At 36.0% G+C, this 23118-nt stretch overlaps 1 protein-coding gene across 1 annotated transcript in view; it reads left to right on the top strand.

Moving 5' to 3' along the window:
• Positions 1 to 23118, top strand: part of LOC6039168 (SH3 domain-containing kinase-binding protein 1) — a 48780-nt gene that overhangs the window by 13809 nt on the left and 11853 nt on the right.

Raw genomic sequence — 23118 nt, 5'->3', positions numbered from 1 at the left:
CATTCTTCGATGCTTTGCGCCATCTGACGGAATTATGGAGCTTTTAATCACGAATATTGGGATGGAATCTCCAAGGATATGATAGAACTTGCCATCAGCAACACAATTCACGTGTTTTTTTTTCAGGTATTTATCGTTTGAATTGCGGGAAATTTTAAAATCAAAAACCCAAACAATGATTTGTTATGGGCTACCATTTGACAGCTAGTGCTTTTGTTGTGGGCTCTCATTTGACAACCGTGCTAATGTTTGCTTTGGTCGGAATAGAGTGTTGCCATCCCCCCGGGGCATAACCAAAAATCGTCACGAATTTAACGAATATTTGCACAAAAATAAATCAGCTTGTGCCGATTTTGTCCGCCTTGAATGTTCTAAAGAAAGTTTGATTACATTTGTTTACAATGCAATACGGCCACAATACGGCACAGAGTCGGCCGCAGTGCGTTCCCTTAAGCAGGTATTAGGCTACGACAAACAAACAAACTCGCAAGGAGCGGCCGTGGCTGACTGGTTACGGTGTTCGCTTTGTAAGCGAATGATCCTGGGTTCGATTCCCATCTGCTCCCAACGAGAAAGTATAGGAAATATAAATCTTGAAACTCTGAACATGAACGAAAAACCAAAGTCGCTCGAGTCGGGGTTCGATCCCCCGTCCTTTGGATTGGTAAGCAAAAATGCTAACCACTAGGCCATCGCGACTTGGTGAGCTATGACTGGAATTAGGAATACTGTTACCACCATCAACTATATACGCGCTGGGTCCTTGTCCATTTGACAAGGGTTCGGAAGTTCTAAATAACGTTTGAATCCGATTGATCCAAACGTTCTTCAGGGCGGGGCTTGTCGACAAAGCTGAAGTACCTCGCGCTCGGCTAGCCAGCGTAGAAATGGGTCACCGAAGCTCGGCAGAGCTAACACCTTCCAAATGCCTATGCGAGTTATTTGCATGTATAGAATGTAGATCTAAAAATACATGGAAACAACTCAATTTGTAAGAAGCGACCGCGTGGTCCCGTTTGGTTGGTTGCACACACACACACACACACGACAAACAAACAAACTCGCACTTTTTGACAGTTTGCCTGCATTTGGTTGGAGGAAACGTCCGCCCTCATACGTTTTGTGTTGTTTGCGCGTTTGGCAAACTTTCAAACACGAAAATGTGCGTGTTAGTTTGTTTGCTTGTCATAATCTAATGTCTGTTTAATACCAGCATTGCTGTTCTGCAGGTAGGCTTTTCTGTAGCTCTTACTGGCAAGATTCTTGTAGGTATATATTGACCATTCGCTTTGTTGAGAGCTTGCAGAACTTTATAGTTGCAGAAAAGTTAAGGGATTAAAATGAGACGAAGACCTTGAATTCCGCACCAATATCAGTCAGTTTGGTCTGACAGTTAAATGCTGGATTTTGGTTTGGACCAAGCGGGGGATTGGCAGCCATACTACCGTAAGAGTAGTACGAAAGTGCTCTACTGCAATGTTTCTTCCGCGGAGGCTGCAGGATTCAGTATTTCTTACGAAAGATTTTAGAATACGCTTTTAAAGAAGTCTTGGAGACGTTCTATTTTTGATTGTCCATAGAACTTTATGAATTTTGATAAACAAATGTTTTCGGATTGTTCAGGATATACAAGACAGTAGTATGACTGACACATACCCAACCATTTTGGTGCTTGTAGTTATGCTCCAAATGAATCAAGAATACCGATAAACTGTTGCCCATTTTGTGCTGCCCTTTGTTATCACGTAGATCTTCGATAAGATAACTCTGAACACCCCTGCCTCAAATTCATCACAATTCGCGCACACCAGTATCGTACCCAAGTGTGCAAGTTTTTTTCTTATTTTCCATTAATTAAATCGTCGTTGCATTTTGGAGCATCCGCAGAAGAAATCGAACCTGACGAACCAAATCATTATCGCACATAGCTCAAACTCCTCAAGCTCATCAGCTGCAGATATGATGGAGCAAAAAAAAAACCGTCCGCGGATAATGAATAACCGGTCTCAAGGTGGGGTCCGGGAGGGGAGGTAGATTAAGCAATGAATCATCATTGGTCGCGCGGTGGCGCTGATAACTCCGGTTTTCGTCGCGGCGATGGTGTCATAACGCACGACATCGAATTCGGGGAATAACACCACACCGCGACTTCGCACAGAGTGTGTGTGTGTGACCTACCCTTAAGGGAGAGTTGTAGATCTCTGCGGTCCGCTTCTGAGTCATACCAAGTGTAACCATTTCATGAAGGAATTTTATGGCTCTGGCGTGTGTATGCAAAGGAGTTGGTTGGTTTGGTTTTGCGAAAATGTTTGCGGTTAGATGAGGCGGAACGTGATCGCCGGGGACCACTTTTGGGCGCGCGCGCACACACACACACAGTATAAAGCAAGCAAGTACCACACTCAACTGGTTGTAACTTGAAATCTGATAGCCTTAAGCCACAGTTGTTGCGGGATTGGTGAGGCAAGTCGCACTACCACACTTCAATGATCAGGCTTGAATGAATCATATGGTCATAAAAGTAATTATTTTTGCTCCCCTCAATCGTTGGGATTAGTTTTTAGTCTTCTCCAATAAACACAAGTTTTATTTGTTCAGAAAATGAAATTACCATTTTTAACTAAGCCTTATTATGAAAATGACGGCAGGATGGCCACTCAAGTCGGGAAATCGGGAAAGTCGGGAAAAGTCGGGAATTCGCCAAAATGCACGAAAAAGTCGGGAATTTGAGATTTTTTGTTAGAAAGTCGGGAATCCTTAGCATCCCTGCTTGAAAAATATTTTCTAACTCTTTAAGAATTTTGAAATATGATGTACAACCTTTGAAATTCATTTCACTCAATTCGTCTACAGAAAATTTCGGGTTCCTTTCACTGTTTCGATCTATAAGAGTATGAAATTGCTATTTAAGACCTAAGACAATAAAAAAAACTCAATAAACAGGGTGGCCACTCAAGTCGGGAAATCGGGAAAGTCGGGAAAAAGTCGGGAATTCGCCAAAATCCGCAAAAAATCGGGAAAAAGTCGGGAATTTATGATTTTTTGTCAAAAAGTCGGGAAAAGTCGGGAATTCTGAGCATACTTGTTTGAAAATTAGTTTTTAACTCTTGAATAATTTTGTAATATTTTGTACAATTTTCAAATTGAATTCACTCATTTCTGCTCTAGTAACATACTTTAAATTTAAAGTTCTTTTCACTATTTCAATATATTTGAGTATGGAAAAGCTAATTAAGACATTCAAAATCTTTATGAATATTGGAGTCTTTTTTATGAATCAAATGATCGCTATTAATTTTTGTTCGTAAAACAAGAGGTATTCACTGTATTCACAAGAGGTAAAGTTAATGAAAAACTAATATAAAAATCAGAGGCGACTCGTCCACCTGTTCAACCTGTTCTTTGAACAGGTAGCCGATTTCAAGCGGATATTTTTTTATTTATGTGCCGTGGTGCTTTTTAAATCAGCAACATACAATTACAATTTTTGTTTGAATATACGTTAACAAAATCAACGCCCTATGTTCAGCAGCGCTGCATGCACCGAAAAAGCTTTGGCCCGCCACCCTTTACTCTTTTACCTCTCTTTACAACCCACCAATACCAAAGCGAGCCAGCCTAGCGGGCCACGCGCAAATGCTCGTCGTCGTTTTCATTTTCATTGAAGGTAAAAACTCATTTTTTTTCGAAAAATCATAGGTTTACGCTATTTGTTCATAGATGGCGACATGTGTCTTTTAGCTTTGCTGCAAATTCTCTATCAAACGAAAGGTAACTTCTAACTTTAAACAACAACAAGCCGATAAAGCCAAAAAGAAAAAGAGTTTAGTTTTGACGATTACATAAGCCTATAGTTATGATTTCTTTTGTCACATTGCTTGAATATTAAATATTTAATCCAACTACAGATAGTTTTAGGCTATAGTTTTTTATTTTAAGTAAATATTTTTAAATTTAAACTTAATTCATTCAGTCATTTCAAACATTGTTTCCTAATGTTTGATTCCCTTAATCTTTTGTGTGATTATGGGTACCACTACTATAGATGAAACTTGATTTTCAGTTTTGCGGAAAACTTAACATCGAAAAAATCCAAACGTTTTTCGTTCTGAATGAAAAAAAAATGAAAAACTTTTTTACGCTCTGAATATATTTCTAAATCTTGAAATTGCAAACAAGGCAATTTTAATTAAGGTTTTTTACCCTCAGATATGTTCAGTTTATCAATGAATTTACGAAAATATTGTTTTGCTGAATTTTAACGTCTTTTTCCGTTTTGTGATCTCAAAATTCAAAACTCGTAAAAAATCAAAAAACCTTTATTCAATAATAAATTTATTAACAAACGTTATACAATGTTTTCTAAATAGCAAGTAAATGACTGCATGTTTTTCAAATGACGGAACAAATTAAATAAAAAAAAATTATTGGCTTGATGAAATTAAAAGAATTTCCTTGAGTTATTACAAATAAGTTTAAAGAACTTTTTTAGAAACATTCGTATAAAATTAGTGATGAAATATTTAATTGACAAAAAGTTTAAACATTTTAATTCTGACACTTCAATATATTTCAAAGGATACATGGTAAATAGTAGTTTATGCAACAAGTTGCAAAAAGAGGATCTTTTCAGCACGAGTAGTACATTTATCCAACGAGGTTCACCGAGTTGGATAAATACGAAGAGTGCTGAAAAAAACAAGTTTTGCAACGAGTTCCATACAACATTTTTTGCAATTCCGAAAAACACCCATTGAGTGAAATTTTAAGTTAAATTTTCATGTATTTTGTCAATAAATCGTTTTATTCAAAAAAAATTTGAAAAGTGTTACTTTTCGAAACAAGTGCTGAAAAGTTCAACTTTTCAGCACCTATTTCAGTGCTGAAAAGTAGAACTTTTCAGCATTTATTTTGAAAAGTGTTGCTATTCGATTCTTTTATTTTTGGTACATAAAAGTAGGCTATTTCTTCGTTCAAGAATGTCAGGAAAAGTAAGTAGTTTCACGACGGAATTGCAAAAAATATATTTCAAACTTATTCATAGATATTTATCAAATGTAAAGATATGTAAAGATTTGATTATAAATTTAATCATAATAATGGAATTTAAAATTTTGTTGTCTTTAATTGTTTCGTCATCATCATTTTCATTGCCAGTTGAAACGAAGTTTCAAACAACTTTATTTTTGATAATTTAAAAATAAACATTGAATTAATAGGTATTGTTAAGCTTTCGGTTATTTTTCAAAGACTAATTTGTTTATGTTTTTACCCTGAATCAAAATGATGGTTCCGTTTTTGAAGTGAAGTTTTATGGAATTTATAATTGAAATTCATGTTTTTTTCATTAAAAATGTCAATATTTTATTTTATTTTGTCCGATGGTTTATATTGAGTTTTTGTGAAATGTTTTTGATTTGAAATCATTCTTCAGATAAGAAATACATATTTTTTGAGGTTCTGGAAAAGTCGGGAAATTGAAAATGGGATTTGAGTGGTCACCCTGTGATGGAAAACTTGAGGAAAATAAATACCAGTACAATTTTGAAACATTTTTCAGCACTTTATTTAAAATATGCACGGCGTGGCTTTGTAAATCAGTTTTGATTGTCTAAAGATATTCCAATTGTGAAACAACCACATTTAGGCTGTTTGTTGGGTAACATACATGGATCCAAGGTTTAAGGTTAAATGAAGTTCGCAAAAAAAAATTGTGAAATATCTTTTGACAAGCAAACGGATTTAAAAATTTCAAAAAGGGGTTTAAAGGTAAGAGTTGTTGAAACAAATATTTCTTAAAGATCGATCCACCTACAAGTCCAGGTCAATTAAAAATCCGTACCAAAAATCATAAACATTAGAATTTTAATTTTGAAAAGCGCAATTTTCACCGATATATTATTTTGATTTAAACAGATTCTGATTCAGGCCGGTCAAACCTACTTTTTACTTATCTCAGTTTAAAATATTTTGTTCAAGCCACGCCGTGTATGGGTTCTTTTCACTTTTAAAGAAATATTTAATAATGAAAAGGCTTTTTCATGAAATTGAAAATTCTGTTAATTATTGGGTGATTATGATGGCACAAATTTAATATAGATCTGCAACATAATTCTTTAATATTATGTTTCATTTTGTCACAGAGCTTAAATTTCGAAAATTAGACATTTTCAATTTGAGTTTAGCAGTTGGTTCTTTTAATCCAAAATTTTTATGTTGAATTTAAGGGGTTAAATACATGTAGAAAATCACAAAATTTCATATTACAGAAAATTTATTAAATCCACTAAAAATGATGATTTCAAACACTCCTGAAAGTTTCTTGATGATATTTCATGATTAAACTGAGTAAGAAACGATTTAAGCTCAAAGTTTTGCCATGCGTAATGCGAAGTGTCAAACTTAGTGAGCGTTTTTTCTCGGAACAACGAGTTGATTTACGGGTGCCACGATATCTCGAGATTGGATGGACCAAATTGACTGAAATTTCGGGTAAAGACTCTCAAGACATATCCCATCAACTAACGATTTTTTATATGAAAAACAAATATTTTTATCTTTTTTAAAAATAAACTTTTTGAAAATCGGTCTTCGTCATGCACACGGAACCTGTGTAACGAGTCTTCACCGAAATTTTGAGCCGATTTGGTCAAAGCACTCGTTTTTAAAAGTGCAAATTTCAAATAGTTATATCTCGGCGAAGACACAACCAAATGTATTCAAATTTATTTCATTGATAGTTGAAAATGTATATTTTAATGCCCTGAAAACAGATTTAAACAAAAGTAACCCCTTAGTTAACCAGGTCATTTCTTATTTTTTGCAATTTTGAGTAAAAAGATTTAGCCTAACACGATTTTCATTCATCTGCGAATCTTATGCGTAAGGTTTTAAAAAAGACTAACCGGGAAATAACACAAATATTTTTAAGCATCAAAAATGGCATCCTTTTTTAGCAAAATTTATTTACATTTCGACTTAAGAAATATTTTATAAATGGGTAATTCTCTACCAACTCACACGAAATCGGGAAAAGTTGCCCCGACCCCTCTTCGATTTGCGTGAAACTTTGTCCTAAGGGGTAACTTTTGTCCCTGATCACGAATCCGAGGTCCGTTTTTTGATATCTCGTGACGGAGGGGCGGTACGATCCCTTCCATTTTTGAACATGCGAAAAAAGAGGTGTTTTTCAATAATTTGCAGCCTGAAACGGTGATGAGATAGAAATTTGGCATCAAAGGGACTTTTATGTAAAATTAGACGCCCGATTTGATGGCGTACTCAGAATTCCGAATAAACGTATTTTTCATCGAAAAAAACACTAAAAAGTTTTAAAAATTCTCCCATTTTCCGTTACTCGACTGTAAAATTTTTTTGAACATGTCATTTTATGGGAAATTTAATGTACTTTTCGAATCTACATTGTCCCAGAAGGGTCATTTTTTCATTTAGAACAAAATTTTTCATTTTAAAATTTCGTGTTTTTTCTAACTTTGCAGGGTTATTTTTTAGAGTGTAACAATGTTCTACAAACTTGTAGAGCAGACAATTACAAAAATTTTGATATATAGACATTAGGGGTTTGCTTATAAACATCACAAGTTATCGCGATTTTACGAAAAAAAGTTTTGAAAAAGTTACTTTTTGCGTTTCTCTTTGTTTCGTCGTCCGTGTCTGTCGCGGGTGACCATGAACGGCCATGATCGATGACGACCAACTTTTAAAACTTTTTTCGTAAAATCGTGATAACTTGTGATGTTTATAAGCAAACCCTTATGTATATATATCAAAATTTTTGTAATTGTCTGCTCTACAACTTTGTAGAACATTGTTACACTCTAAAAATAACCCTGCAAAGTTAGAAAACACGAAATTTTAAAATGAAAAATTTTGTTCTAAATGAAAAATGACCCTTCTGGGACAATGTAGATTCGAAAAGTACATTAAATTTCCCATAAAATGACATGTTCCAAAATTTTTACAGTCGAGTAACGGAAAATGGGAGAATTTTAAAACTTTTTAGTGTTTTTTCGATGAAAATACGTTTTTTCGGAATTTGATTACGCCATCAAATCGGGCGTCTAATTTTACATAAAAGTCCCTTTGACACCAAATTTCTATCTCATCACCGTTTCAGGCTGCAAATTATTGAAAAACACCTTTTTCGCATGTGCAAAAATGGAAGGGTCGTACCGCCCTCCGTCACGAGATATCAAAAACGGACCTCGGATTCGTGATCAGGGACAAAAGTTACCCCTTAGGACAAAGTTTCACGCAAATCGAAGAGGGGTCGGGGCAACTGCTGTGTGAGTTGGCGGAGAATTACCCAAATGTAAAAATGGATAAATACATACATTAATTTTATTTGGACAATAACTGTAAACCGTTTTTTCAATCAAATATAGTTAAATAAGAATAAAAAATGAAGAAAAATGGCCTAAATTTATTTTTGAAATTCCGTCGTGAAACTACTTACTTTTCCTGTCATTCTTGAACGACGAAATAGCCTACTTTTCTGTGCCAAAAATAACAGAATCGAAAAGCAACACTTTTCAGAATAAATGCTAAAAATTTCTACTTTTCAGCACTGAAATGGGTGCTGAAAAGTTGAACTTTTCAGCACTTGTTTCGAAAAGTAACACTTGATTTTTTTTATTTAAACGATTTATTGACAAAATACATGAAAATTTGACTTAAAACCAACTCGGTGAACCTCGTTGAATAAATGTACGTGCTAAAAAAATCCTCTTTTTGCAACTTGTTGCATTAAATTCTATTAAAACCAGTTCACAACTTTATGTATGTCTCTATTGTTATGTCATAACTTTTGCTTGTGAAATATCATAATGAGCAGTAAAATTCGATATTCGATGGCGTTCCTATTTCTAGATTTGTTTTATGGTTTAGTAAACAAAATATTTATTTTCTTTTGTTTTTTTTTTTTTGGTCGTTTTTAAAGCCGTCTTTAGTGAGGGGTTTTCAAAAAGTCCCAATCTTTGGAAAAGATTTAGAGAAAAGTTGGGAATAAAAAAATCGAATTTGAGTGGCCATCCTGTTTTGTTAACATGCTCAATTGGAGCCTAACATTTCAAAAGGGCACAAAACTTTTGTAAACAATAGTGTATCCCTTTCACTCGAATGACAGTTTACATACGGTGTGAGAGGGATACACTCTTGTTTACAAAAGTTTTGTGCCCTAATGAAATGGAAAGCACGAATTTTGGTGTTAATCTGAATGCTTTTAGTTTTTATATATTTCTCATTTATAAACATGTTCAAGTTTACATACATAAGTGATGTAACTTACAGATAATCAACAATTGGAATAAATAAGAAACATGTTACTTAAGGGGTCAAAATCCCGTTTAAGCTTTCAACTCATGCGAAAAGTTTATATTTTTTGGTGATAAGTTGACATAGCATATCATAATGCTCAAATCACCCTGTTCTAAGTCTAGACTTAACTGTTCGATTTTTGTCTGATTTTAAAACCTGTCATTATTACATTCACTTGAATAAATCTTAAGTTCTACCTACCTTGTGTAATCTGTAAGCAAACAGTTATAAAGATTATTCGAATAAAGTTACTAGTCTGCGACATTGTCAGTTACGTCATATCAAATCAAGCGAGGAGGATACCCTTCAGAATCATATGAACACAAGTATCAGTACTTCACACTGAATCACAACACCAGTAAACAGAAAAAGATCCCCAATGAAATATCTCCTCTGTTGCACACGCCAGTAATGCACTGGTGAGCACTGGTCGCGAATACAATATCATCGCTGATTAACCAGCAGCGCCACTACAACATGCAACAATGCTCGAACACATTTCCAGCCTGTCTGTGTTCAAAAGAAGCAACACATTTTGCCGTTATCAAGTTTCCACGGGCGGCGTTTGATAACAGTGTGCTGAACTTATCAGCAGCCAGCGCCAGTGAAGCTGGTTGGTCCCTCGGGGCCCAACGAGATATCTACCAAGTTCGTCGTCATCGTACTCGTACTTGGCGTGGCAACTTCCCATCAACCCTTCCGAGTAGAGAGTAAGTGTCCCATAAGTCGGAATAGTAGCTGTGGAAAGTCGCCTCGGTATTCAGCGTGTGTTGGTTCGTTGACTGTCCGTCCATACGGAAAGCAATAGAAGAGTGGCTCAGAAGATGAGATTTTTCTACACTTGAGATACCTCTATTGAAACGTTAAAGCTTGATCAGTGTTGCCAAGTTTGCATTTTTACAGTGTTAGCCTATTTTGTCAGTCAGACTTTCCGAAATTAACAAAAAAGAATCAGAATTTTTCCAACACATTAAATTTCGACAAACTTCTCCAGCAGATCTGACAACCCTGTTCAATCGTTAGGTGGGAAAGAGTCGCCCTTGCACTATGGTATATTGGGTGGCCAAGTTTCAAAAAAGTGACCTTCTCCAAATATTTTTTGGTATTTTTTTCTCGAAAGTAAACATTCTAACTAAGAAAAGTCCAAATTTTCAAAGCTCTAAGTTTGTTCATTACGGAGATACGCAAGCTGAAAGTCAAAAAATGGAGTAAAAAACTAGCGTTTTTCGAAAAAAGGCTGATTGTTTAATTTTAACATAGCTCAGCCATTTTAAATATTTTATTAGGACAACTATACATCGTTGGAAAGGTAATGAGATAAGCTTTGAAACTATTAATAGATAAAATGTTGTTTGCAAACCAAAAACTGAAGTTTTCATCGAATAACTGGAGCATTTTTTTGTCAAAACTTATTTGTTTGTGTTTGTTAATCGAGTACTTTTTTTGCTAACCGATGCTAAACATGAAACTAAGATCACTTGAAAGATTGAATCATAATCTAACATTGCTGAAATTTCCAGCCTGCGATTTTTTGCGTTTTCGGAGATATGCCATTTTGAACATTGAACAAAGAGGAGGGAGGGGTTGTGTCCTTAAAGTGGCGATGTATTAGCTTATCCATAATTTAATAATATAAACTTGCAATACAATGTATACGCAATTTTGTCGTACTTGCAAATATATGAAAAGACTATTTATTATAAACAATCAACTATTGAAAAACATGAAAAGTAATAAAAATCGACGTATATCATTTCAATACCATACAATTACCCAAATTTGTATGAAAAAAACATTAAAAAATCAAAAAAATAATTTGGCCGTCTGTTTGTATCGAGATGGCCCATAGTGCCTTGGCCGCTAGAAATTACCACCTTGAGCTGTCTACATGTCTGCGCTATAACCGAAGCTACCCGTTTTGCATGTCAACTTTTAATTAGAAAATGATGGCGTAGTGCTGTTTTTCCCAAGAAAACTAAAAAAAGTGACCTCAACCCGTTTTGACCATTCGGATGCAGCCCAAGAAATAGGTGGGAAGCACGTGCACGATGATTAAACATGAATTTCCCCCCCTCTGTAAAAGACCGTCGACTGATGTGTGTTAAACTTCGTTCCGAAAGCATACCTGATGTTTAACGAAGAAAAAAACCCCAACAAGTTGTAAATATTTAACCAATGTTTTGACTAGCAGTCGTGGAAGCCGGTTGGTTGATGTTAATCAAACGAACAAGTGGCGTGCACGTAGGAACAGAAATTTGGCGGTTGTGAAGCAGTTTGTCAACAGCTTGCGGTGATTATGGTTTGCTAACTGATGCTAAACGGAGGCTTGATACAGCTTGCCACACGTTGTGTACAAAAAGCTTTTGCGTTGATATAAGCAAAGGTGTCATTACGAAATAACACCCGATATGCCAGGTGTAAGATGAAGTCATCTCAATGAGAATCTGAGAAAATATTGATGGCATCTTGTCGTTGTTGTGCTTTGCTGTCGCACGTGTATTTTAGAATTGAATATAGTTCAATGCTTCGCCTTGTGTTATTCACAGATCCTCATAACTCTATTTTCAATCTGAGATATTCAACAATAACCATTTGGTCTGGTGGTCTGGTGCGTATCTTGAATAGATTTTTTTTTTTGAATCACGGAAAGAATTGAAACAATTATCAGAATTTCTTGGAATTTATTAGAACCAAATACTGCTCATGTTCGAAACAATGCAAAATTTGACAAAAACTTTTATGCAATGCTGGAGCATATTCTAGACCTTTACCAAACCCGTCCAACTCCAAGCGAAACTTTTTTGGGGATACCGTGGAGATTTTGCCTTGTCCCCTTAAAAAAAGGGTGCCGCATCAACACTTTCCGCCTTCCAAAACCAGGAGATGCGAGCGGCTGGCAATGGAGGGCTGTCACAGTGTTGATAATCTGATTCAGGTGGAATTGGTTTTGTTCCCAATTATCAAATCCTAGGCAACCTAATCTAAACAATAATCATATATGTACATGGCGAAATCTAGTCTGCAATCCGCTAAAATCACCGTCTACTAGCGAAGCATACTGTACCGTTTAGAATTAGGGCAACAATTTAAAAAAAAAATGGGAAGTGTTTATTCTCGCCCATCTCTGAAAAAAAAAATACATTTGAAAAGCTGAGAAAATTGAGTCGAAATATTTTAGTCGTAATTTGAAAAATCAGATTTTTTTCAAGTGGTTGATAACATTTTACACGAGTTTCCTTTTGACCGTAAAAAACGACGGATTAAGGGGTTACATACATATAGAAAATTCAAAAATTTCATATTGCAGAAAATTCACTAAATTCACTAAAAAGCTGATTTTCTGAACACTCCTGAAAGTTTCATGAAGATATTTCGTGATTGAACTGAGTAAGAGACGATTCAAGTTCACAACTTTGCCATGTGCAAAGCGAACTGTCAAACTTTGTGAACGTTTTTTTAAATACACAAATCAAAAAGTGACGATTTTTTTAACTGAAAAACATAAAAATATTTTTATCTTTTTTTAAAATTAAGTGTTTGAAAATTGGCCTTCGTCATGCACACAGGACCAGTTTAACGAGTCTTCACCAAAATTTTGAGCCGATTTGGTCAAAGCAGTGTTGAGATATCGTGGCACCCGTTTTTTGAATCTTCTAAGTTAAAATAGTAATATCTCGGCAATGGTACATCCAAATGTCTTCATATTTATTTTGTTGATAGATGAAAATGTATATTTTAATGCCTTGCAAAAAAAATTAAAAAAAAAGTTTAAGTGAGTGTTCATACCAACCTCTGACATTTTTGACGAATTACATGTATGTAACCCCTTCATAGTTTCCACGATATCATCGATTGAAGATTGAGGGTGGCACTTACAAAAACTCATTTTTAGTAATTTTAACTCTTTGCAAGGTCTCAGCAACGAAAGATTGGATCAACTAAGTCCATGACAGAGAAAATTTAAGATCATTTTCTCAGGTTTTCAAATAAACTGGGCAAAGAGCACGGTTCGGTAGTAAAAAGGTACTATGAAGGGACGGAGAGGATAAATCCCGAAATGGCCGAGAGCATTATCCTCATGATGGGATACATTTTCAAAAAAGTTCACCCTTTGAAAAAAAAAAACTTTACTTAATCCACCTTTAGGTGATTGGTGCCTTCCTCTCATTTATAGAGTGATTCCAACCCCCCTAAATGTCCACATGAATCTCCCGTAACGTGATCGCAGCACCTAAGAGGTCCTAATAAAAATAAGTGATGAGTAAAAAAACAGACTACCTACAGACTTTCTGTCAAGACTATACAGACACCGGATTTGAGGAAAATGGCATCCCTCTACACGGAAATTTGTAGCGATCAGACCCGACCATTTGAGGTTATGTAAATTCGGACCATTTTTTAAACTGCTTGTAATTTTAGATAGATAAGTCAGATCTTGAAAATTCTTAATCCACAAGAAAGGTCATTTCATAACCTTTCCAAAAATATATAATACGGCAGGTTCCCATGCAAAAACCACCCTTTTTTGCAAATTGTGAAATGTAGTAGTTTTTTAAACATAACATTTGACGTGCTTTACTAAATTTTATAAATTTCAATAGGGACTTATGGGACCCCAAGACGAATCGAATGAGGCCAATACGATCAAAATCGGTTCAGCCAGTGACTGCTAGAGAGGTCTATACTCTCGCAAAATAGTACTTTCCTATTTCTCCTTTCAATTCGAAAGGACTAGCCACGCGGTGTGGTTTTGATTCCTCCTTTCGAATGCAATTTGGCGCTTAATGTTGGCTTGCGCTTTTTTAAGATATTTGGGTTTTAAAATATCGCATTTTTTTCTCCTTCAAATATCTGTTACTTTTGATCAATTTGTTTTGCAAAGCTCTAGAAGCGCTCTGACCATCACTTTTCTCTTAAACTTATCCCTCACCCAACTGGCAGTCGCATGATTGTGATGCATGGCGGCATGAAAATATATCAGAATCTGCATGAAATCTGTCCTCATGCATTTTTTTGCGATATAGGGGTATGGCATTTTTGCCCGTTACCGACAATTATCGACATTACCGACGGCTGATTGATTGTATTGGAGAAAAAAAATCTAAACAGAACGAGGATTGAGCCATCAACTTCTTGGTTATTGGTCCGACACGCTACCACCGCGTCATGGACGCTTGCTGAATAGAGAGGGACAGAGCACCAACATAATCTTCTCTCTGGAGTGTTGCTCGGAGACGCACCAGCATTATATGTGTTGGTGAGAACTGCAGATCGCTGACATGTTTACACGCGGGCAAAAATGAGCTTAGAGCTTGCTGCAAAAACTGTTAGAAAATGTAACATTTTCTGCAGCAAATCCACTGTTGCAGATTTTGATACATATTTTTCCTTTGGGTGTAGAGGGAAAAAATTAATATCGATGAATATTACGAAAATCTAAATAAAATAAAATAAAAAACATCACTTTTTAAAATTTTCCAAAAACAATTTAAACGATCAAAACTCAAGAAATCAAACCAAGTAGACATTATTACGACAGCTTTATTTTGATTTTTGTTTTTGGACAAACAACATGTAAAGGAAATTATTGTATGCTTGGTAGGTTAAAGATTTTGTTCTATTTTCTTACAATTTATTTTGCAAATCTGTCGATGAACTTGATTGCTCACTTTTAACTGAGCTATTTATTTCTTTATTTCAGCTAAAAACGCTTTTTGGAAGCAACATGCCGTTCTACTATTTATAACAATTAAAAAAGCTTTACAAAAATATTTGAGCGAACACGCCAAATCGTCTTGGAATCATAGAACAGCCAAGCGAATGAAAATCTAACGCGCACTGAAAATTCTCCCAAGCAGCCGCCAACCTGTTCGTATTTCTCCATGCACGAGTTCCCATACAACGTACCCCAGAATATCCATGGTGGTTCACTGAAGCTACCTAAAGCTACACCGATGGTTAATACACTAGCCTGTCCCATTTTGAGGTCATGTCGAGGAATTTCAGGTTAAATGATAGTTTATGATGTTAGGAACAATGTTGTCTTAGACAAGAAAAAATAATAAAATACTTTCTCGCAACCCCTAGTCAATTTACCAAAAAAGTCACTTTTTTGCACAAATTTTCTAAAATCGCTTGGAATCAATACAAAAACTATTTCGATCAGGTGTGTCTTATCTTCAAACGATAGGTTTTTGTCCATAGATTAAGATGCACTATCAATATTTGACCAAAACTGAAAAAATGGGTGTAGCACACTGCTCGTGAGTGTCCGGATTTTTTTTTTACTCCGCGTCTTTTTGTATTTTTTTCTTGTTTCGGTCCATAAAACATGTATAAAAGTGACGATAATGATAAATAATAACGCGTTGTAGTGGAAGAATATCGAGTTCTAAGGATTTCCCTTGAATTTCGTCGAAAAAAGACAGTTTTGTGTACCGGTTCAGCAATGGTTTTGTTTTTGTTTTTTTTTCATCTACGGGAGCTTTCGCGCGGTCCCACCTAGCGACGTTCGTTTTCTTTTGTTCCCACGGGAGCTGTCAAAAGCTCGCGCTCGGGCGGTTGTTGCAGGAGAGCTTTTAAGCTGGGTTGCCAAATAAACGGTAGAGGAATCTGTAAATCAGATTTGACAATCGGTTACGTTTTGTCACAGACTTTTCCAACGGTTTGTGCGTGTCGCGATAATTTTGTTTTAAGGTGAAATTTGTATGTTTTGTGGTCGACCCAGTCTTTGTTTGTGGTCTTTTTTACCACAAGATGACTAAGACGAGAGGATGTGTACCGAAGCAGCATGAAGAAGCTCAAACTGCTCGTGATTGAGGACCCGCAGCTGGAAGACCGACGCTGCAAAATGGAGTAAAGGACGGTTCAGAAAATTGGTGAGATCTATCCAAACTAAATCTTTCAATTGTTGCATACTTTCTGATCATTATTAAATACGCGCTAATCCCTGTTTTACATTATGGGATTGGAAGTTTAAAGATAGATCGAGAGTCCTTCTGATTCTTGCTTCTATGTTTAGGCGGGGCCAGACAATGCCCAATGACCTCGGAATTGGACCGCAAGGAGCTCTGTCATTCTGAAATGGGTCATTGGAAGCAGCGCGAGGGCTATCACCACCTAATACCCGGGACTGAGATCAGCTGTATCAGCATAAACAAAGTCTGATACAAATTATACTTTCCCATAATTTCGCTGCCGGCCAGCGGGTATTGGATTGGACCACACACACACACACACACACTATCAATATTTGACCAAAACTTAAGTTTTTGGATTCTTCCAAGCGGATTTATGTAAAAAAATCGCATTTTTTCGAAACTTTTTTTCAGAAATGCTCATTTAATTAAGGGTAGCCTATTTTTCCCAGTAAAACCAATACATGCAGCTTGTAGGAAATTTCATGGCGAACATTTTTCCCTCTGAGAAAATGCAATTTCGACACTCCAGAGCCGAGATATTTGAGTTTTAGTGAGAAAAAAAAAGTGCCAATTTTCAAAATTTCTCAGAATTCAGAAGCAAGGCCTACTAATTACACGATGTTGCAAGCATGTGTCGCAAAGGCCAGGGTATGCTTTCTTATAATAATTTTGGCCGCTGAATCCGAATCTGAAATCAAATTTCGTGTAAACAGTGATGTTTTGTAGCTACACCCCTTTGCAATGTTATTTGCGTGTTTAAATCGCTGCAATTTAAATAGCTTGCAAGTTCGGTCATACTTTTTCCTCGGTTTTCGTACCACTTTGATTGAACCTATCGTTTGAAGATAATACACACCTGATCGAAACAGTTTTTGTATTGATTCCAAGCGATTTTAGAAAATTTATTCAAAAAAGTGACTTTTTTCAGTAAATCGACTAGAGAGTGCGAGAAAGTATTTTATTATTTTTTCTTGTCTATGAAAACATTGTTCCTAACATCATAATCTATCATTTAAGAAGTGAGCACCTGAAATTCCTCGACATGACCTCAAAATGGGACAGGCTATTAACCCTCTCCCGCCCATGGTTACTCCAGAGCACCAAAACTTTGAACTCAAATATCTCGGAACTGACACAACTTTTCATGGTGCTTTAAGTTGTAGGTGTTCATGTAGAATGTATACTAACATATCCCCAAATTTCATCAAATTTGGTTGAGCACAAGCAAAGTTACAATGTGAAATGTAAACAAAAATGGGCCAATTTTAGGGAAATAAATAAGACCTGTTTTCGAAAGTCCGTCAAAATTACCAAACACAAAATTTTATGAAACAAAAAATGTTTTGCTATCATTTGAACCTTGGACAAGAACACCTGTGAATAACATTGTGAGTTTGGACCGATTTCAATTGTTTTTCAACCTTTTTCATTTGGTGCACCAGAGCACCACCTAGGCATATGAGCAACTAAATATTCAGGAGCACTTTTTTTCTAAATTACAGAAAAAGCTTATTTTTATCAAAACAAAAGTTAATAAACGTTTTGACTATTCATAAACAAGACAAAACATTGTTATTAGACCGATAGTTTTATTATTTTCCTCATTTTTCATGAAAATGGTTGTTTGTGGGTTTTGAATGAGCCAATCAAAGAAACCTGAAAATGCAGAGATTTTAGAATTTGTAGTTAATACTTCAGAAATATGGTCTCACAGCAAAGAATAAGTAGTTTTTAACACATTTCGAAGCGTTTTCAAACAAATGAACCAATAGATTTTAAGAAAACGAGATTTTGTGGTTTAAAAAAAGTTGCTCATCTTCCTGATGGTGCTCTGGTGCACCACTTCAAATTCTACTTTTTTGCCCCAATTCGATGTTTGTGGGTCAAAGTAAAGTATTTCCTGCATTATTGTACCAAAATCAAGCCATTTACTATTTTTACGATAAGCAAACAGCCCTGGGCGTTAGAGGGTTAATACACACATATAGACCCCCGTTGATCGAGTAGATATCTCGGGCATGACTTCCGGGAGTTCTTGGATACCCAGATTTGTGGATGGCCCCTTATCTGTATTTCAAATATTTCATTTATGTGTAAATAAAGTACATTTAAAAAGAAAACCACATTTTTCGCCAAAACCCCGCAAAAACGCTCCCCCGATTTGCGCCAATTAGAGCGTATTTAGGGTATTTAGTGTAATAATGAGCATTTGAACGTTTATTTTATGCTATCTAAAGCTAGAATGTGGTCCGAGCCTAGTGGTAACGCTTCCGCCTCGTAAGCGGTAGATCGAGGTTCAAATCCACGAGCTTAAAAAACTGGTGATCGTTTCCCTTCTGGATTCTCGATTGCTTAGTAAAGGGAAGGTAGTGTCATCATGATGGAATGTTATAACATTCACACTAAAACATGTTAACATTAATCATGCCAGTGCTCTCTTATGCTAACTAGATAGGAATCATAGCAAGCTTAGCACAAGAGAGCACAGAGGCATCGATTAGTTGATTAGATTAGAAGTATAATTCGTTTCATCGAAAATAAGGCAAATAATGGCATCATACCGATATTAAAGGCACATCACCCAAAGTACATCTGTTGAATTTGTAAACAGCCCTGCTGGTATTGATCGAGCGTGTGAGAACTCACCAGCAGTATACAAATGCCTTAGCTGGAACTCATCAGTGCCGACGGACAAAACCGGTTGTCCCTGCTGCAGGGACGACACCTCGCCACAAAGATCACAAACTCTCAACGCAAACAAACAAATAAAAATAATCGCGACAACACAAAAAAAACTTCAGCGCTATAGAAGAAGTGCATCGCCAGCAAATATTGCAAACAACGACGACGATTGAAGTGCGAATTAGATGTTTCTGTAGACTTACAAAGCGATTCGAACTTGTTGATCGATGTGTCATTTTCCGCGTTAGGCAAGTTGATGCCTAAATAAGCCAATGTAAGGCAGCGATAAATTTCCATCATCATCAGCGCAGTTCAGTTCCGAGTTGTTGGCGGACGTTTCATCATCGATAGAAGCCGTATCGCAGTCGTATCGAACATATATGGATAGATGAGAAGAGTTCTACCTATTCGATTGGAACGTGGAACGATGCAACCACCACAAACGCTCTGCCAGACCTGACCTATATATTGTTTACCTTTATGTAACTGACACTCTCCTTCGCCGCGAATCTCGTCCCGGTCGTGATACCACTCTCGGAGGGCTTTGCGAATGGGCTGTCTTTTACTTAAGGGGAAGGGGATGTAATTTGGTCTCAGAATCTATGAAATGTGTGTTTTTGTTATTTAAAATATTTAGCACTTTAAAGTTATGATTTTGAGTTGGTTGAAATAAGAGCAATTCCATGTTAAATAGGGAATCGGTTGTACCGGACCCTTTCCGATTTCAATAAAAAATTTGTAGACATGGTATCCTACGCTTAGGTAAGCCATTTTGGTGTATATGGAGCCAGTTTCACTCGATAATGACATTTGAGAAGGGCGTGAGTGTTTTAAATATTTTTGCATTTCGTAATTTTATTATCGCTGTATCTCGAAGCCGTTGCACTGTATCAAAAAGTGGTCAGAGACAAACTTGTAGAAAATTTGACGGGCTTTTCGATAAAAATACACTAAAAATACACGGAAAACTCGTCCGACCACTTTTCAAAATAACTCGTTTTTTAATGATTTCAGCTAATTGAATATCCAGATTCCTACAATGTACTGAACTACATACACTGAAAAAAAGTATTCTATTTTCAGTTATGAGCAATGTTATTAGCTTATATCTGTAAGCCCATATTTTCAGATTTCTAGAACAAACTACTGAATATTTTTGGTTTTTTTTAAAGCATACGATTTTGAACCAGGCAACTGAATAGTGACGAAAATGTATATGGGACATTAATGCGAACAGGAGCAGTGATTTTCTTTAACAAAAAAGTCATCAAACTATAAAGATGAATGAGGTAATTTTAAAATGGGAGGATCAAGTTCCAAGTATTCTTTAGGCAATTTTCCTCTAGGAAAAGGTACAATTAGTCTCAATAATAAATTTATAATTACGCATTTTCAGCACAACAAATCTAACACAAATTTTTGAAACTTTTGTTTCGTGCTTCAAATTTAGTTTAAAATGCAACATGAATCGATAATTTCACTTACAAAACTAATTTTAATGAATTTTAGACAATTTTCTGTCATTTAACAATTTGACCTAACATTTAGATGGATTTAGTTAAAAAGCTTAATTTAACATGAACAATGATATGGTTTTCTTAACAATTATATCAGCAACTTTAGTGATGATACATTTGACGTAAAAAATAAAATTTCGACACTTTAAATCTGGGTTTAACAAGAATAATTATGCCTACCAACTTCACTCCAAAATTCAAAATATTAATTTTCAACGCAACTATTTAAAAAAAAACCATTGACATTTTTTTCTCAAAATAGTTCACGAACCTTGTGTGGCCAACCCCTGTACATGTTTTAAAAATAACAATCTTGAGAAAAACCTTACCACTTGGAAAATATCCCAAAAATAAATTGAAATCCTATCAAAGTCAACCCGGTTTACGGTAGATCCGAAAACCCCCGAAAATGTATTTTAAAAAATAAAGTGGCCAGCCCAACTGCGTTGTATTAACCGCAGAAAAGATTCTGCGAACGGATCACATTTCACAGAATCTACAGGGGAGGGCGGATACGTGGTCATTAGGGTGCCCAGAAAAAAAAATGATCCCCTGCTCCACAAGCGGAAAACGGTTTTTTGGGTTATTTCAAGCAACTGTGCAAATTTTGAGCGAAATTAGTTGCGATTAACCCATTGATACCCGAGACTAAAGTTTGTGAAAAAAAATGTTTTTCATACAAAATCAAATCAAACCATCCACATTAACGACCCCCGGGTCTTTTGTGGTCTCTATTGCAAGTTTCTGCTCGAACCTAGGAGTCCGAAGGCTTGAATGGGGAGAGCACCCAAACCTTTTTCTACTCCAAGGAACCTTCCACCCCAGTGTTTGAACTGACAACCTTTGGATTGTGAGTCCAACCGCCGCCAGCGATTCCACCGGAGTAGGCTTGGTTTGGTGTGTTGTTTGTACTTATGGCATGGAGACGACACTCCTACACCTGGAATGACTTAACGGCCTAACAACCAAGGCCGGGACCGACCGTGATCATTTAATAAAATTCCTCCACCTATTTATCGAAATACTATTTTACTTTACAAAAATCAATCTCCTAAAAACCGTAGTTTTTGTTTTATTTTGTTTTTACTTTATATGTTTAAAAGGACAAAAGCCGCCATTAGAGTACGGTCAAAACCCCGATTTAATCCCACCTGGGGTGAGATAGAGCCTTTCTTACTAAAGAATATAACAATGGTAGAACTTCTTTCAATTCAAAACATCGACTTTGTTTATTTATAACGTCAGCACAAAAGAAAGTCTGATGAAAGCAAAGTATTTTAAATGATATGTTTACCAAAAGAAATAAAAATCGCAATTTTCACCAAAAGAATATTTTGAGTCGTACATATTCTTAATCAAAAAAGCGTTTATGACAAACGCGGGCATAGCAAGCTTCCCATGCGCCAGTGACAACGCACACCGCGGTTTTGGTTTTTCTAGCTTCGGTACGAGCCCTTTTGTGTGTTGGTATGTTGGTTCATCGCACCATCGTACCGAACAAAGCAGGCGCAAAGAAAAACCGAGGTACAAGTGAACCGCGTGTGCCGCACAGCGTAGGGAAGCTTGCCATTCAGCTTCTACGAAAGTGACAGAGTCAGAGATAGCTATTTTTACAACCGCACCACTGCACACTAAATCGCGAGTACCATAGGTAGAAAGCCATTGGCGTCGCTAGCATTGGATACATTGAAAACGATATAAACGATGAAAAGCTTAGAAAGCTCCTAATGGAATCCAACAAAACCTGTAAAATACACTTACGAAATCACGAAAAAATGAAGTATACTTTTAGGCGATTTTAGGAGCACACGGGAAACAAATTGATTGTAGCCGGATGAATGTCCTATGTCATAAAAGTTTTTGCATAAACATTGGACAGTTATGCAAAAAATGGACAGGGCAAAAGAAACTGAAAAGCTACGATATCTTACATGTTGTGGGAAACATCAGTAGACAAGCTACTACAAAACGAGTATAAGTCGAGCCACAAAATATATGCGCCAGCATTCTCGCGCCAGTATTCAAAGCTCAACTTGACAACTTGTCGACTTGGCGACGAAGCGTCGAAAATCGATGCAGTGTGATTTTTTGGCGATTTTTCCGATGAAAATTCATGCTGGAATTTGTTTCAGATGCTCACTCATGGTCTGTGCTATGAATGTAGAAAGAAATTTCAAATGAAATTAGAAACGAAAAATGTTGGCGAAGGTCACCAGGTGGGCTTTTACCTTTTTTAGGGATTTTTTTTTCTTATGGTAGGTTAATCAAACGGCTCTTATTAATCTTGATGAAAATTTGGGAGGTTGTAGAGCTCGAAAAATGCAATTTTGGAGATAAATAAAAGATATGAAAATGAAAATAATTTACCATATTTTCATTTGAAAACTGTGTAATTTGTTAAAAAGTCTGCCGAGGACTTCGTGACATAAAATTTTGCAAAAAAATTACCACACACGTCCAGCCATAAAGTCAAAACCTATACCATTTTTTAGTAAGAAAGGCAAACACTTTTTTTTTTTGTAAAAAAAGAAAAGAGAAAGTATTTAATGTTTCAACTGACTTGCAATCGAAACGTAATTCACAAAGAAAATGATAAACTGCACCTTTTCAAGATATTACCACTTAAAGTTTAATTTTAACTAAAAAAATGCATTTTTTTAATT

Source organism: Culex quinquefasciatus, chromosome 1, assembly GCF_015732765.1.
Source record: "Culex quinquefasciatus strain JHB chromosome 1, VPISU_Cqui_1.0_pri_paternal, whole genome shotgun sequence".
NCBI classification, from domain to species: Eukaryota; Metazoa; Arthropoda; class Insecta; order Diptera; family Culicidae; genus Culex; species Culex quinquefasciatus.
Note: the sequence above shows the minus strand (reverse complement) of the source record. Positions and strands in the feature narration are given on the sequence as shown.